Source organism: Pleurodeles waltl, chromosome 5 (genome assembly GCF_031143425.1).
Source record: "Pleurodeles waltl isolate 20211129_DDA chromosome 5, aPleWal1.hap1.20221129, whole genome shotgun sequence".
Classification (NCBI taxonomy): Eukaryota; Metazoa; Chordata; class Amphibia; order Caudata; family Salamandridae; genus Pleurodeles; species Pleurodeles waltl.
Genome location: NC_090444.1, coordinates 766,614,515 through 766,628,362, shown reverse-complemented (window position 1 = coordinate 766,628,362; position 13,848 = coordinate 766,614,515). Strand labels below are relative to the sequence as shown.

General features: G+C 40.7%; 1 protein-coding gene across 2 annotated transcripts in view; it reads left to right on the top strand.

Annotated features, from left to right (window-relative positions):
• The window catches only part of SLC24A3 (solute carrier family 24 member 3), a 1,392,829-nt gene that overhangs the window by 444,567 nt on the left and 934,414 nt on the right, over positions 1-13,848 (top strand). The window lies entirely within an intron of this gene.

The following is a 13,848-nucleotide window of genomic DNA, read 5'->3' as shown; positions in this document are numbered from 1 at the left end:
CATTTGTAAGAAACATGGTCACATAACCATATAGTTAGCCCCTAAAGAACATAACCACATTAAAAAAATAATTACAGAAAGTAGCGCAGTGTAATCATATATTCATCCCTTAGAAAACATAAGGCCTTATACATTTTCAGATCTGGCATGCCTACAGCAAACACATTACAAACAAAACCCTTAGAACATACACTACTCCCAACTGTACAAAAAAAATCCAGCCCTGAAAATGCTTAAACAAACACCAAGTGGTGGTGATGGTAGGAGGGTATTATTTTAGGGTGCCCACTAACTTAGTGTGGGGACCCCAAAGATGACTTAAACAGAAATAGTGCATTGTGCAGAACATTTTGGTACAGATCCTATTGTCCTAGGACCACCACAGGCTGAGTTATGGGCAAAATGTTTTGAAAACAGAATGTGTGCAAAGCATTATGGGGCGTGATTCCCAGAGTGTAGTGAATATTCTAGTATTGGCTTTCCAGTAGTGTCAGGAGAGCCACTTGGAGGATTTCTGTGTTTTTTACGTAAAGCATTTATCAATTACAAGTGATTTAGTTAAAGCTATGGACTGCAAAGGGGAGCACCAAAATCAATTACTCTAATTAGGTAACAGTGTGAACAATGTGACCAGCGCTTCAACACCACCAATGCACTGTTCTACGCTGGGAGCGCCAAGACTTCCATGGAGCACAAAAGGGAGAGACAAAAGAAAAAAATACTTTGCTCATATTGAAGTATATCGGCAATCGTCCAATAATCCATGTAACAAGGTCAGTCTGCAAGGCGGTAAGAAAACCATCCCAAGGCAGGACAAACATAAAGCATTTACCAATTTTTGAAAAGCAAGCCACAAATAAGTGAAAGTGATGGGCATGAGATAGGAACGGTTAAAAGCCCACACAATACTTACAACAGAAAAGGGCTCATGTGCTCAATCTAAAAATGTAGGGGCATATTTATACTCCGTTTGCGCCGAATTTGCGTCGTTTTTTTCGACGCAAATTCGACGCAAAACTAACTCCAAATTTATACTTTGGCGTTAGACGCGTCTAGCGCCAAAGTTCATGGAGTTAGCGTCATTTTTTGGCGTGAACACCTTCCTTGCGTTAATGAGATGCAAGGTAGGCGTTCCCGTCTTAAAAAATGACTTCCAGGCATGTGCGTGGTATTTATACTCACGGGCAAAAATGACGCCCGGGAGTGGGCGGGGCAAAAAACCCTGCATTTGCGCCTCTTTTTAATGCCTGGGTCAGGGCAGGCGTTAAGGGACCTGTGGGCTCAGAATGAGCCCAGAGGTGCCCTCCCCTGCCCCCAGGGACACCCCCTGCCACCCTTGCTCACCCCAGGAGGACACCCAAGGATGGAGGGACCCATCCCAGGGAAGAAAAGGTAAGTTGTGGTAAGTATTTTTATGAATTTTTTTTTGTGGCATAGGGGGGCCTGATTTGTGCCCCCCTACATGCCACTATGCCCAATGGCCATGCCCAGGGGACAGAAGTCCCCTGGGCATGGCCATTGGACAAGGGGGCATGACTCCTGTCTTTGCTAAGACAGGAGTCATGTTAATGGCGTCTGGGCGCCAAAAATAAATGGGGCAAATCGGGTTAAGACGATTTTTTTGCCTCAGCCTGACTTGCCCCATTTTTGGACGCCCAAACGCCATTTTTCCCTACGCCAGCGCTGCCTGGTGTACGTGTTTTTTTTTCACGCACACCAGGCAGCGCCGGTCGTCTAACGCTGGCTAACGCCATTCAATAAATACGGTGCCTGCATGGCGCTTCAGAATGGCGTTAGCCGGCGCTAATGTTTTTGGCGCAAAACTGCATTAGCGCAGTTTTGCGTCAAAAAGTATAAATATGGCCCGTAGTGAGCCATTTTACACTGTAGTAATATCAGGAGGGGGAATGGCAAGGTGGATTGTGTAAAGTAGATGTGGAATAAATATGTAGGAGTATACATAATTGTGGAGGTGATGTGTTTTAGAAAGATGCATTACTTTTGTGATGTAAAGAAGGATTATTCGGAAATAGATTATAGCAGTGTTTCCCAAAGTATAGGTCACAACCCACTGGTAGGTCGAGAAAAGATATTTGTTGGGCAGTGAAAGTTCAAGCAATAAATTAATATGTTTTTAAATTCTGGATTTATCTGTCACATTTGCTGCACTTCAAAGACAGAGGACAAATGTCTGGCTGTCTTCTAAAGAAATTCCTGCTTATTTTTTTAACATGAGGATTGGGTTTACATACTCCTCTCAGTTAGACGTCAGAGAAAGAAAAGTACAGTGAATTATGTGACAGTCATGCTGGGGTACAGGGAGTGTGAATGAATAGGCTGTATGATGTCATTTTTTGTGACACACAACAAAATGTAAATATCTGTAAATGATCTGTACACATTCAGCAGTTTGGAAAAGAAAATAGACTTTTTTTGTAATTCTGAAGTGTGATTGAAACATAGATGCTAATAGGATCAACAAATCTAGACACTTGACTTGGTGACACACAAATGATATATATTAATTGAAACCTGATTCCACACATTATCACAGTGTGCAATATAATTTTATAAGTAAAACTATGTGCCTGTGCAAATTGAGTGGTCATTTCAATGGCATGTGTGCTTTCAGTATATGACAGTGCGCTACCACACAATGCTTTAGTTCCATTTAAAAAATTGCCCGTCTTACGTCCATTAAAATCTAGTTGGGTGGTTAAAGTTTGATATTCTAAAAATGTAGTTGTGCTTCTACAAATTTTGGGAACTTCTGCACTACGGGATAGGTGTTACGTAGTGAATGCATGTAAGTTTTTAAGATTTTACATGCATGGGTTACCAATTTCTTTGGCAAATTATTTGGAAAAGTGTTTTTTGAAAAAAAAAAAACATGTACATGCTTCATTCAATCAACTCATGGCCTGTGTTTTCTATAATATTCTTATGGCACGTACTGCATACATGAGTACTGCATTTTAGATCTCTGTCAAGAAATGTATTGTGTATATCTATATCCAGAGCACAGTACACAGTAGGGGGCATGAACATTCTATGTAGTGTAGTTCTTCCAGAATACTCTTAGCTATGTAGGTTTGTTGCCATGAGTGACTTGGAAGAAGAGCTTTGAAATGTTTGTTTCAAAATGAAACTCTTGTTTCAGTTAGCTTGCAAACTTTTGTATTGTGATATATCTGTGCTTTCTGCCAGCACAGCCCAGTGTGCACACAAAATATGAGTGAATTCAGGAGCTCAGTGCAGCATCCAGTGGAGAGTACCAATAAAGCACTTCTTTCAGGTACGTGAACAATATGAAACGCTTTATAAACAATCTGTTGTGTTTAAGAGCAATTGCAGTGATCAAACTAAACCAAAGCAGGAGGAAGTGTTCTGGACTTAAGGTCTGTAAGTCTGAACCAGATATGGTAGGAGGTGAGTAGGGGAATAAATACAACCAACCCGAATACAGAGCAACTGTGAGTGTGTCAGATTCCAATACTACAGTATTATGCAAGCATGGATTTGAAAGCACGCTTGCAGTCTGTCCCTGGCTTACATGGGAACACACAAGGGTTTAGTGAAACAGGCCCGACCCACGGCCGAATCATTGTAAATCTGGGAACTCACCCTGCCTGTCCTCTGACAGCACACAGCCATGACTGGCACAGTTTGGGAAGTCAGTGTGAGTTTTCTGTTCTGCTGTTGGTTTAAATCTCTGGCGGCATCACTGAATAGTTTTGGGCTGGTGTTCTTACTCGGAGGGTTGTCGATACGGAAAGTAGAGCGCCTGGTGTCACAAAATGTGCTGGACCTAGACTTTGTTTTTTTTTCTCCTGTTTTCACAGGCTTGAGCAGTGTACAGCATTTTATCATTATGAAATGTTGTCTATCAGTGCTTCATTTGTGCAAATTAAGTTTGATGACACAGTTTTTCTAAAACAGCAGCAGAGGGAGCTTCAGTAGCTTGTACCACACACAAAGGCTTTGGCAAGACAGCAAGGTGACCATGAAGAAGCTCCTCTAAATGCAACCAGATGGGAGGAGGCAGGAGGGGGCCATGACACTCTGTAACAGGAGGAAGCATGACATAGTGTGATGGCCAATATAAATGTTCTCTTAATGAAATCCCCTGGCCGGGAACTTAGCACACAAAAGGAGAGACATTTAGCAAAATGTACCAATAAAAATGAAGCATTTAACACAAGCAAAACAAAGAATGAATGACAAGAGTGGCCTTGGTTAAAAGCCCATATTCAATGCCACAAGTCTTGCAGACAGCACTGCGCGCTGCTGCGCTTCACCTAAAAAGCCCATATTCAATACAACATGTCTTGCAGACAGCGCTGCGTGCTGCCTCGCTCGACCTAATGAAAGTCAGTAGTCTGTCAATGGCATTGAGGAGTGTCTGCATCAGTCTTCTGGACTGCTGTATACTCACCTCAATGCGAAAAGAGCACATTCACACATTCAAAACTGTCCCATCGGCATAACTTTCTCCTTCTGAACATGTACTGGACACTTCAGGAAGTCACAACTTCATTGCTCACATCCTCAGGTGTGCTCGCAAATACATTCCATAGTAAATCCAAAGTATGGGGGTGTTCCTTTTGTGCCCTCTTTACTTTGCGATTTAGGATGGACCACAGTATGAACCACAGTCTGCGCTTTGTGAGTTGGAAATATATTTCAAATTCACATTGTGTAGTATGTTATGACTTGATTTTTTGTGGTTGGAAAGCTTGTGATATTGTGAACTGCAGGCAACTGAAAAAAGCGCCACTCATGAGTCCCCAGTTCCCATAATGCAGTTCCTGGGCCAATCATTCCCGAGGTGGATGGAGAACTTGCATAATAATGTCAAGCTATTCTCCCCTGAAACAAGCCTTAAATTGGTGACTAAAGTAATACTGCCAAGTTGTTTTTAGCATTTTTAAAGGATGGACCAAAAAATATTACCTGATTCACCAACCTTGCCCTAACTTTACACATCCAGTTAATTTGAGTGATGACAGATGGCATTCCTCAACCTCCTATTTGTTCTGAATACTCTGATGCTGGCCAACTCAAAGTAATGCATTCTTTTGCCGGTGCACAGAGTATTCCGTGATGGCCTGGCTTGTGTTTGTATGTGTCATGCTCTTGATGTCGAAGGTGATGATGTATATTTGGCGATTTGCCTGTTTGCAGAATTTAAAAAACATGTTAATCTAAGAAAATTATTCACCAATCATTTTGCGCTAATTTACATTTGCGATAAGGAGCATATTGTGCAGTATAAGAGTAGGACTGTCGGGACCTGACAATGTTATTCACAGATAATTGCTGATCTATGCTTTGAAAAAAGAAGGAATCAGGCGGATGCCTGGCCTCATATTGCCCGATAAAGTGAGATAAATTCAGATGACTCAGACACCAATATTATGTGATCAGGGCACGGATCTTTGGTGCACGTTGGCGGCTCAGGCTGGTATTCATGATGTGCTAAACTCATTCTTACTTGATGCACAACAAACTGTGTCCAGCCAACCAGTAATCAACAAACTATACGCTTTAAACTAACACTAAATAACACTGTAATCTTTTTTAAAAAAAACTTGACAAACTGCACAGTTCAGCATAATTCAAGGGACCGTAAATTTACAGTGAGACTGTAAAATCTCCTAATTGACGGGTGAGGAACTGGGAGATGTAAAATGCTTTACCTCCATATCCAGAACAAATCCTAAACCTGAATTGCTCCTTGAACATGACTAACAGTGGAAAACACATTACCCTAAATGAATATCATTCAACGTATTCTTTTTAGGTGTTGCATTCTTGTTATTTTCAAGTGTTTAACTGCAGGTATTACAGAAAAGTATGAGACACAGATCCGTGGACATCAAACGTGCAAGCACTGTAAGAAGACAGTAGGTTTAAATGAGGTATAGATGTGACAACACAGATTATAGTAGCACCACAATCAATCAAAAATGTTTTCTTCAAGCAAAATGCTGAAAAAACGAAACTATTTATACCACACAATAGCCCCAAAAAATCAAAACGTGTCATCATAATTAAGACAAATACTACAGTGGAAAACGCAGACTCCCTTTATTATAACGTCCGATATATTTTTCCCAAGTATTGTGTAAACAAATATTGTTCCAATGTGTGTAGATTCTTTTAATATTAGTTACAATGGGGCAGTAGTTTTGTAGACAAATTTTATGGCAGGAAGGGGTACCTTCCTGCACCAAAACAATCCCCTGAGGTATTTTCCTCTTTTTATGTGTGCTGCATTTTGCAGCACACATAGAAAGAGGAAACAACAAGGAGAAACAAATATATTTCTCCTTGTTATGCCTCACCTGGGGTGGCATAGGTTTTTGGTGCATTCACAAGTCAACCATTTCTCGTAAATTTGGGAATGTGTCAAAATCCATGGATGTTGAGTGGGAACACCCCTGTAACACCCATGGAATGCCTACCTGGTGCAGAGGAAGGCAATGCTGCAATTTGCGCTGTGTTGCTTTACGCAAGATTTATGAGTCACTCAGGGCCACACAAGGAGGTCTTGCATAGCATCATAAATCTAATTTTTGAGTTGCATCGCGCATGCACCACATTGTGTGGTGCAAGTGCAATGCAAATGAGATCATAAATAACGCCCTAAAGTTCAGGCTGCTGAAACTTGCCCTTTGTAAATGTATCGTGCTCCTTACCTGATCTTGAATGGTGTGGTGCTTATAATTAATTGGGGACACCAAAAATTGAGATCCTCCTATGAAAATATTTAATCCAATTAGGTGATTTATGATCACTAAATAATGTTGATCGTTAGGAAAATAATCCATACCACACAATATAAAACATGCAACTGTGGCAAATTATTGACTACTGCATGGAAAGGATGGTGAGGGGACCTTTAGGAGTGGCCAAGGAACAGTGTTGATTTACTTATGGTCAGTGTCATGAGTCATGCCAGTGGGAGGATATTAGGTATCATGCAAAGTGGATTTTGTCGGGACGTTGTAGCATGGGTACTAGGTAAGTGTGCTCTCACCAGCATATTCACCTACACTTCTAGATGGGTCTTGGTCAGCCCTTCTTTGGTGTCTGGTGAGGGGCGTTTGCCACTTAGGGCCTGATTTACAATTTAGCAGTTGGGTTTACTCCATCACAAATGTGACAGGTATCACGTCTGCTGTATTACGATCCCATTATAGCCTATGGAGATCTTAACACAGCGGATGGAAAATCTGTCACATTTGTGATAGAGTAACCTGTCCACCAGACTCAAAATCAGTCCCTTAGTGTTCATGTACAACTTGCAATGGGTGGGTACAATAATTAAAGTAAGATCTATAGAGCTTCCACAACTCTTAATGTTGGTTTTGAGGAACTGAGCTGCGCACAGCTCCAGATTCAGATAGCAAAGCGAAAGGGTGCATGCAGTTCTGAGTCAATGGAGATCTTCAAACTGATAGAGAGGTGTATGAGGTTATAATGCCTGATCTTGGTAATTACCTCTACCATGCAGTCCAAGTTAATTTCCAGTGTTCATAACCCAAACAAGTAGGTTGGTGCTGATTCCTCCATCTCAGAAAGGATGTTAGGTATAGAAGGTCTGTCCCTGCTCCCTGAATGTACTGTGAGAGTGTGTGCACACGTGACACAGGCATGTACATAGTTCAGTGCTCAGCTGTACTGGAAATATTCATGTCATTTCTTCAGACAGCTATTAGGAACAAAACGGCAACAGAGAGAGAAAGAAGAATTAGAAGTTGGCTTTTCCTTATTTTTGTGGACAGCAGTCATCCCCACTCGTTCCTTCACCATTCATACAAACAATATTTGTAATCATCTATAGGTAACTCTAGAGATAGGTACACAAAAGATGATCACTACCAATCTTCTGTCCTCACTCGTTCTGTTGTTTCTTATTCAATGCAAAAGCAATGTAGACAATTTTCACAGCTTTCTAGTTCAGGTACAAAGGTCCCAGGTTTATAAGGGATTACTGGACTAGATTTACATACGGCCAACGGGAGCAGATACTTCACCCAAAAACTATACATATGGTTCCCCTGGTAAGGGGGTTAAGATGAATATCCCAGAAAGACTACAGATTGTGGAGCCAAGAACAAAAGGTGGGCTGGGACAGCTGGCATAGTTAGTGGGAGATATTCATCTTTACAATTGGTCTCTTGTCATCTAAACTACCACCTTAGGGTTCTGAAGTGCTGACCTGTTTTATCAGCTATATTTCGTGGGGATGATGAGGCGCTTCCTCTTAAAATCCTATACTGGCTCAATGTGAGATGTGACATAGAATTTAAGATCATTTACACCTCACAGCATTCATTTTATTGTCAGAGCCCCATTTTCTTACAGTGTACTATACTCTGACCAGGAAGCTGTGTTCCTATTTTGTAGGATTGCTGAAAGTCACAGAGTGCTTGTTATAATCGGCAATGCTTTAATGCATTCTGTGCACATCTCTATTGTTCTCTTCTCAGCCAGTGTGTTATGTCACGGAATGTTGGTGTGCGACTGGTAGAGAATGACAGTTAGAGAGAGTGGGCTGAGCAGAGAGGATGCTGCTCCTGGTGGGGTTTCCTTTTAAGTAACTTGTAACTTATCCTGTAACCTTTTGACTAAACCTACAACCTCTACTCTACATGAACAGGCTACCTGATTCCTACTTGCCAGGAAGGAATCTTTGATTACAACACTGGTGATGATCTGTAAATGAACCTACACATAAGGAAACTCATGAAACAAAGAAGTGAAGTAACATTGAAGTCACAGGGGAAGAAAAGAGGCACATTAAGAGAAAAGTAGATGCTCTGAACCCTATCAGTGTTTTTCCCATCAGCCAGCCTGCAAACTGAGATGGTGGTCTACTTAACTGTACACAGATGAACAAAGATGCTGTCAAGCAGTCACTGTTTTTGAGCCAGGCCTGCTGTGCCTGGTAGAAACTTTGTCAGGCATGGATTTCAATGGTTTGATATTAAACGGACTATGAATACTGAAGAAGTGGCCTGCTGAACTTCACATGCACACAGTTGGACTAAATCCAAAGTTGATCTAATCTGCAGAGTAGAGTGGTTTGCAGTGAGCATTTCTGGTGGTGAGTGAACTGACATTGAATATAACAGTATAACAGAGGAGAGCAGTGTGTGTCACATAATTTGGGAGGTTGACTCTTGCAGCCCGTTGTTGTTAGTGCTAAGACTGAGTGTTTACAATTGATTTACTGTGAGCCCTGGTGCGTGAGTGACTTGATGTATTATTATTTGGAGGTGCGGACTGTTGCCTATGTCATTAAATGCGTTGCCATGGGAAGGTGGTTGCTCACACATGCATGAAGAGGGAGCAATCAGTGCATGTAATCTGTTTAAAGGCAGTGTGTGTCATCAAGGGCGCATGCTCAGCTGGTAAGCAAGATTTACCTCATGCTGTCATAGTGGACGTGCGAGCACTTGCACATTAACTCTAATCCTTCCGTCATCTGCGGGATTCCAAGAGCAAGCTTCTAGGTGCGAGGTAACAGAATCCTGAGCATGCCTATGTTTTGATCCGTGTTCCCTGTGAACACATCAGAGCGGCTCGCGACGCAGCAGCTAAAGACTAGACCACATTTCAACTGTGAGTCAATGCGATGTTGTAATCACTGTGTCAGCATCATAGCCTTTGGAAATAGGTCAAAGCAGCATGCAGCAACGTTATTTGAAGCCAAACAGCACTGCAGGATTAATTTGAGACATGCAATTTTGCTGATACTTGGTTGTTTTGCAGAGATAGATGATGTATACATTTGTGATATTCAACGGAGCACCTAGGGAACTGTAATGAGTCTTTAATTTTGGATATACACCAAGAGTATTGTGTGTAGTTCGGATGAGATGTCGCTCACCAGAGTGGAGAACTTTGTGCCGCAATGTTGGGAGCACAGAAGGGAATCTCAATGGGAGCTCTCTTGGGAGCAATCCTTCTCACTTGGATCAAGACGACATTATACATTTTTGCAAGGTTTTAATCGGTTCCCCTAAACTAGAGGCCTTTTCCTGTGTCGGGATAGAGGGAGAGCTCACATTGAGAGTCCCTTCTGTGTTCCCAATGTTGCGGCACTAGTTGAACCACAAATCATAACTACATTTGGTGATTACTTGAAAGTTGCAGGTAATCTAATTAACAAGAGGTCCTGATGAAACCCATGGACCCTGAGTGGAAGTGTCAGGCTGAAACATGCCAACCTTGACTTTAGTTCTATATGATTCATTGCTGATCCTCAGAACGTCACCTGCTTTGAATCTTACCATTATCCTTTTTATGGACACTAATAAATAGGAATTTAGGATATGAGGTCATTTTAACTCACATTCTTTCACGTACCTTCTCACTGAGATGTCCTTCAGTTAATTTGGATAACGGAATAATTAAGTGAACATAGATCCCATGATGATGCTACCTACAAACTCAACCCACTGTAACATTCACAGTTGTGGGTGGAATACATGGTTGAGGGTCTGTTGAGAAAGATCCCAGAGGGCCTGGAATGATATGGTATGAGGGTTCACTTCTTTTGGTAATTAGTGCCTGATTACAAGTAGCCTGATAATTTAGGTGAGACTAGTGACTGCCATTACAAGATCCATGAGGTTCCTGAGGACACTGCATTTCTAATTCATGTCACTCAGAGATGTTGGCTGCAAACAAATGTTGAAACTCTAGGGAAAATAGAGAATTTCCAGGGGTCTATGATGCAGAATACAGATTGTGCTTGTAATTCTTCATTTTTAGCTGGACCAGAAACTTCTAATCCCCCAACAACTCCGCCCACTAGAATTACCCTGCTATCTGAAGCTGTGGGCGATGAGTTAAAGGGATGATTACTTAGAGCAAAATGATGTTGGCGTAGTTTTGATAAAATTACAGAAAGCAGGATGTGATAGAGAGACATTTGAAGCATGATTTTGAGACCGTTTCTGTTTAGTAGATTGTAACATACTTTCAACTGGAGGCCTGGGAGGTAGAGTGATCAGCTCAGAATCATATCGTTTTGCAAGGCATCTGGGTTTTGGGAGTATGTGTGCATGGCTATGCATTGAGCCCTGCTGCATGGTCCCCCACTGTTTCTTTAATGACATAAGGATGAGGTAACCCTTGGTTAACTCTGTAGGTGACCTGGGGACCAGATCAGGGTTAAGCGGGCAGCTTTTGACTACTGTGCTCAGAAGAGATGCTAAAAGGTTATGGTATCACAAGATGGCAAAGATCAAGCTCTGGATTTTCTGAAAAGAGAATTTGCCAGGGTGAAATGAAGTGGACATATGGGTCACTGCTTATGTAAGAATTCTACCCTAATGTGCACATTGGACCATTACCTTGACCAGCACGGACAATATTATGTCAAGCATATTTGTTTGGCATAAGGGCTTTGTTTTCAATTATTTTTGTATTTTATGAGTCTCTTGTCAATCTCTTCTAGAGGCAGAGATGTATCTCTCCAACCCCAGTATACTACCTGACTGTTTTACGTACTGTGCTACCAAACTATTGTATCCAGAATACTGACTACCAAAATATTGTGAAGAGAAGTATTTGTAGGTAAGTAGAAATGTACTATACTTAATTCCACCTATAAATACCTTGACATTATATAACCTCAGGGTACTTAGATATAGAATTAAAAATTGTGTAGGTACCTAAATAGTCTTACCTTCATGACATTTTGACAATACATACTGAGGCTGTAACATTTTGGTAGCACAATATTTTTTGTGCTCAACATACTGACATACAAACCTTATCCACAGAGCATTTAAAGTGCATATGCACAGCAATTTGGTGTGAAAGTATTTACATAATCAATAATCAAACTATGTGAATGGAGATGCATCTCATGGTTTGAGGATAATGACATGTCTGTGAGGTTTTTGTGCATTGGCGAGGAAGATAATTACTGCAGAGTTTGAATCATTTGTAGACAATATTACGCTCTCTGGCAAAAAGTACTTGATGATACCATGTGCTCAGCAATGCAAACAAGATGAAGTGAGCTGTGAAATTTTGCCTCAGTCTTCTGGATTTACAGGATATGGTTGAGTAGACATGTTTTATTTCGCTCGACTGGGAAGACATCTGCTTTTAGAATAAATCACAGAGTGAGAACAAAAGCTTTTTTAGAGATTTGATGCCGTAGATGCAATGCACCTTTTTGTTCATCAACCTCCTATTCTATACACTACCTTTTTTTAAGATTAAATTCCTGTGGCAGTTAGAGGATAAGGTGGAGGGTCTTAACCATCTCCTTCATTAGGTGAATGAGTGATGTCACACATAAGGTCAAAATAAGATGTGCATGAGGGAGATGTGTGTATAGTTAGTTTACCTTATTATCCTTAAATCATAAATGATAAATGATGAAGTTCATTAACTGCATTTTAATAGTGATGTCATTTCAGATGGTGCAGTCATGTTATGAATGATGTCATAGGATATGTCATGAGTGATGTAATATGTGAGGTTATTAGCAGTGCATGGTGAGGGCGCAAGTTATTTTTACTTTAAGGCAAGAGTCATAGTTACTTGAGATAACTACAACTGTTGCATTTCAGTAAATTTGTTAGTATGTTTTAACTTACATTTTCACCTAACTATAAGATCCCTTTATTCTTTGTGTTTGTCAGTGAATTTCTAGGGTTTTTAAAATATAAAGTAACATATTATTACAATTCCCAAATCTATCACTTAAACTATTTTTTTCATTGAATTACTATGTTGTTTTGATATACAGTAAGAATTTGATTGCTGTGCACAGCAATGTGATGGCTGGGTCCTTCACTCAACCACCATGAGCATATAACCACTTGCTGACACCCAACCCCCGCTGTGCTTCAGATTTGCTACACAATAGATAAAATGTTCCTTTTGGCCTCAGGGGGTCCCGCCAGGACAGCCCCCCACCAGGTCTAATGAGGCAGAGTACCTTTCATTGTTAATATAAACATTGCCATGTTCACAAATAAACATTGTCAATAAATTCAAAAAAGTATTTCCAGTAAAGCATTTCATGTTCAAATGACCACAAATGCCAGACTCGTTCTTTTTTATATATTAGACTGTATAATGCATTGCAAGATCAAACCACAATGGGACCCTGCGGTCCAGAGCAAAAAAACAAACACTCAACTAGGAGAATGCTTGCTAAAATGGAAAAACCTCTCATGGGGTCATACATACACACATATATATATATATATATATTCCCCCGCAAATGGCCCCCTCCAGGCGTGCTCTGTAGCCGGTGGTCGCGGCAGGGAAGGCCGTTCCCCTGTAATAAATCCTCCAACGATTGACTCTTAGTCATATGCAGCACACATGGGATCTTCAAAAGACCATATTTATTATATATTGATAACAGTACAACCCACACCAACGCGTTTCAACCTTCCTGGGTCTCGGTTTTATGTTTTTTGTATTTATGTTTGGTGTCTAACATATACTACAAGTCCCAGAATGCAACATAAGAGCAAACGGGGAAAAGAAGTATAAATTGTGAGGAATTAAGGACTCTGTACCGTGATCAAGACCCAGGAGGGTTGAAACGCATTGGTGTGGGTTGTATTGTTATCAATACATAATAAATATGGACTTCTAAGGATCCCATGTGTGCCGCGTATGACTAAGAGTCAATCGTTGGAGGATATATATATATATATACATATATATATATATATTGTTATTGAAAAAAGTGTTAGAATAAGACACACTCCTAATGTAAAACAATGACTGAAATACTCCAGTTATAGGTTAGTGAACTAACTATAACTCATGCCCTATCATGTACTAATGATCTGA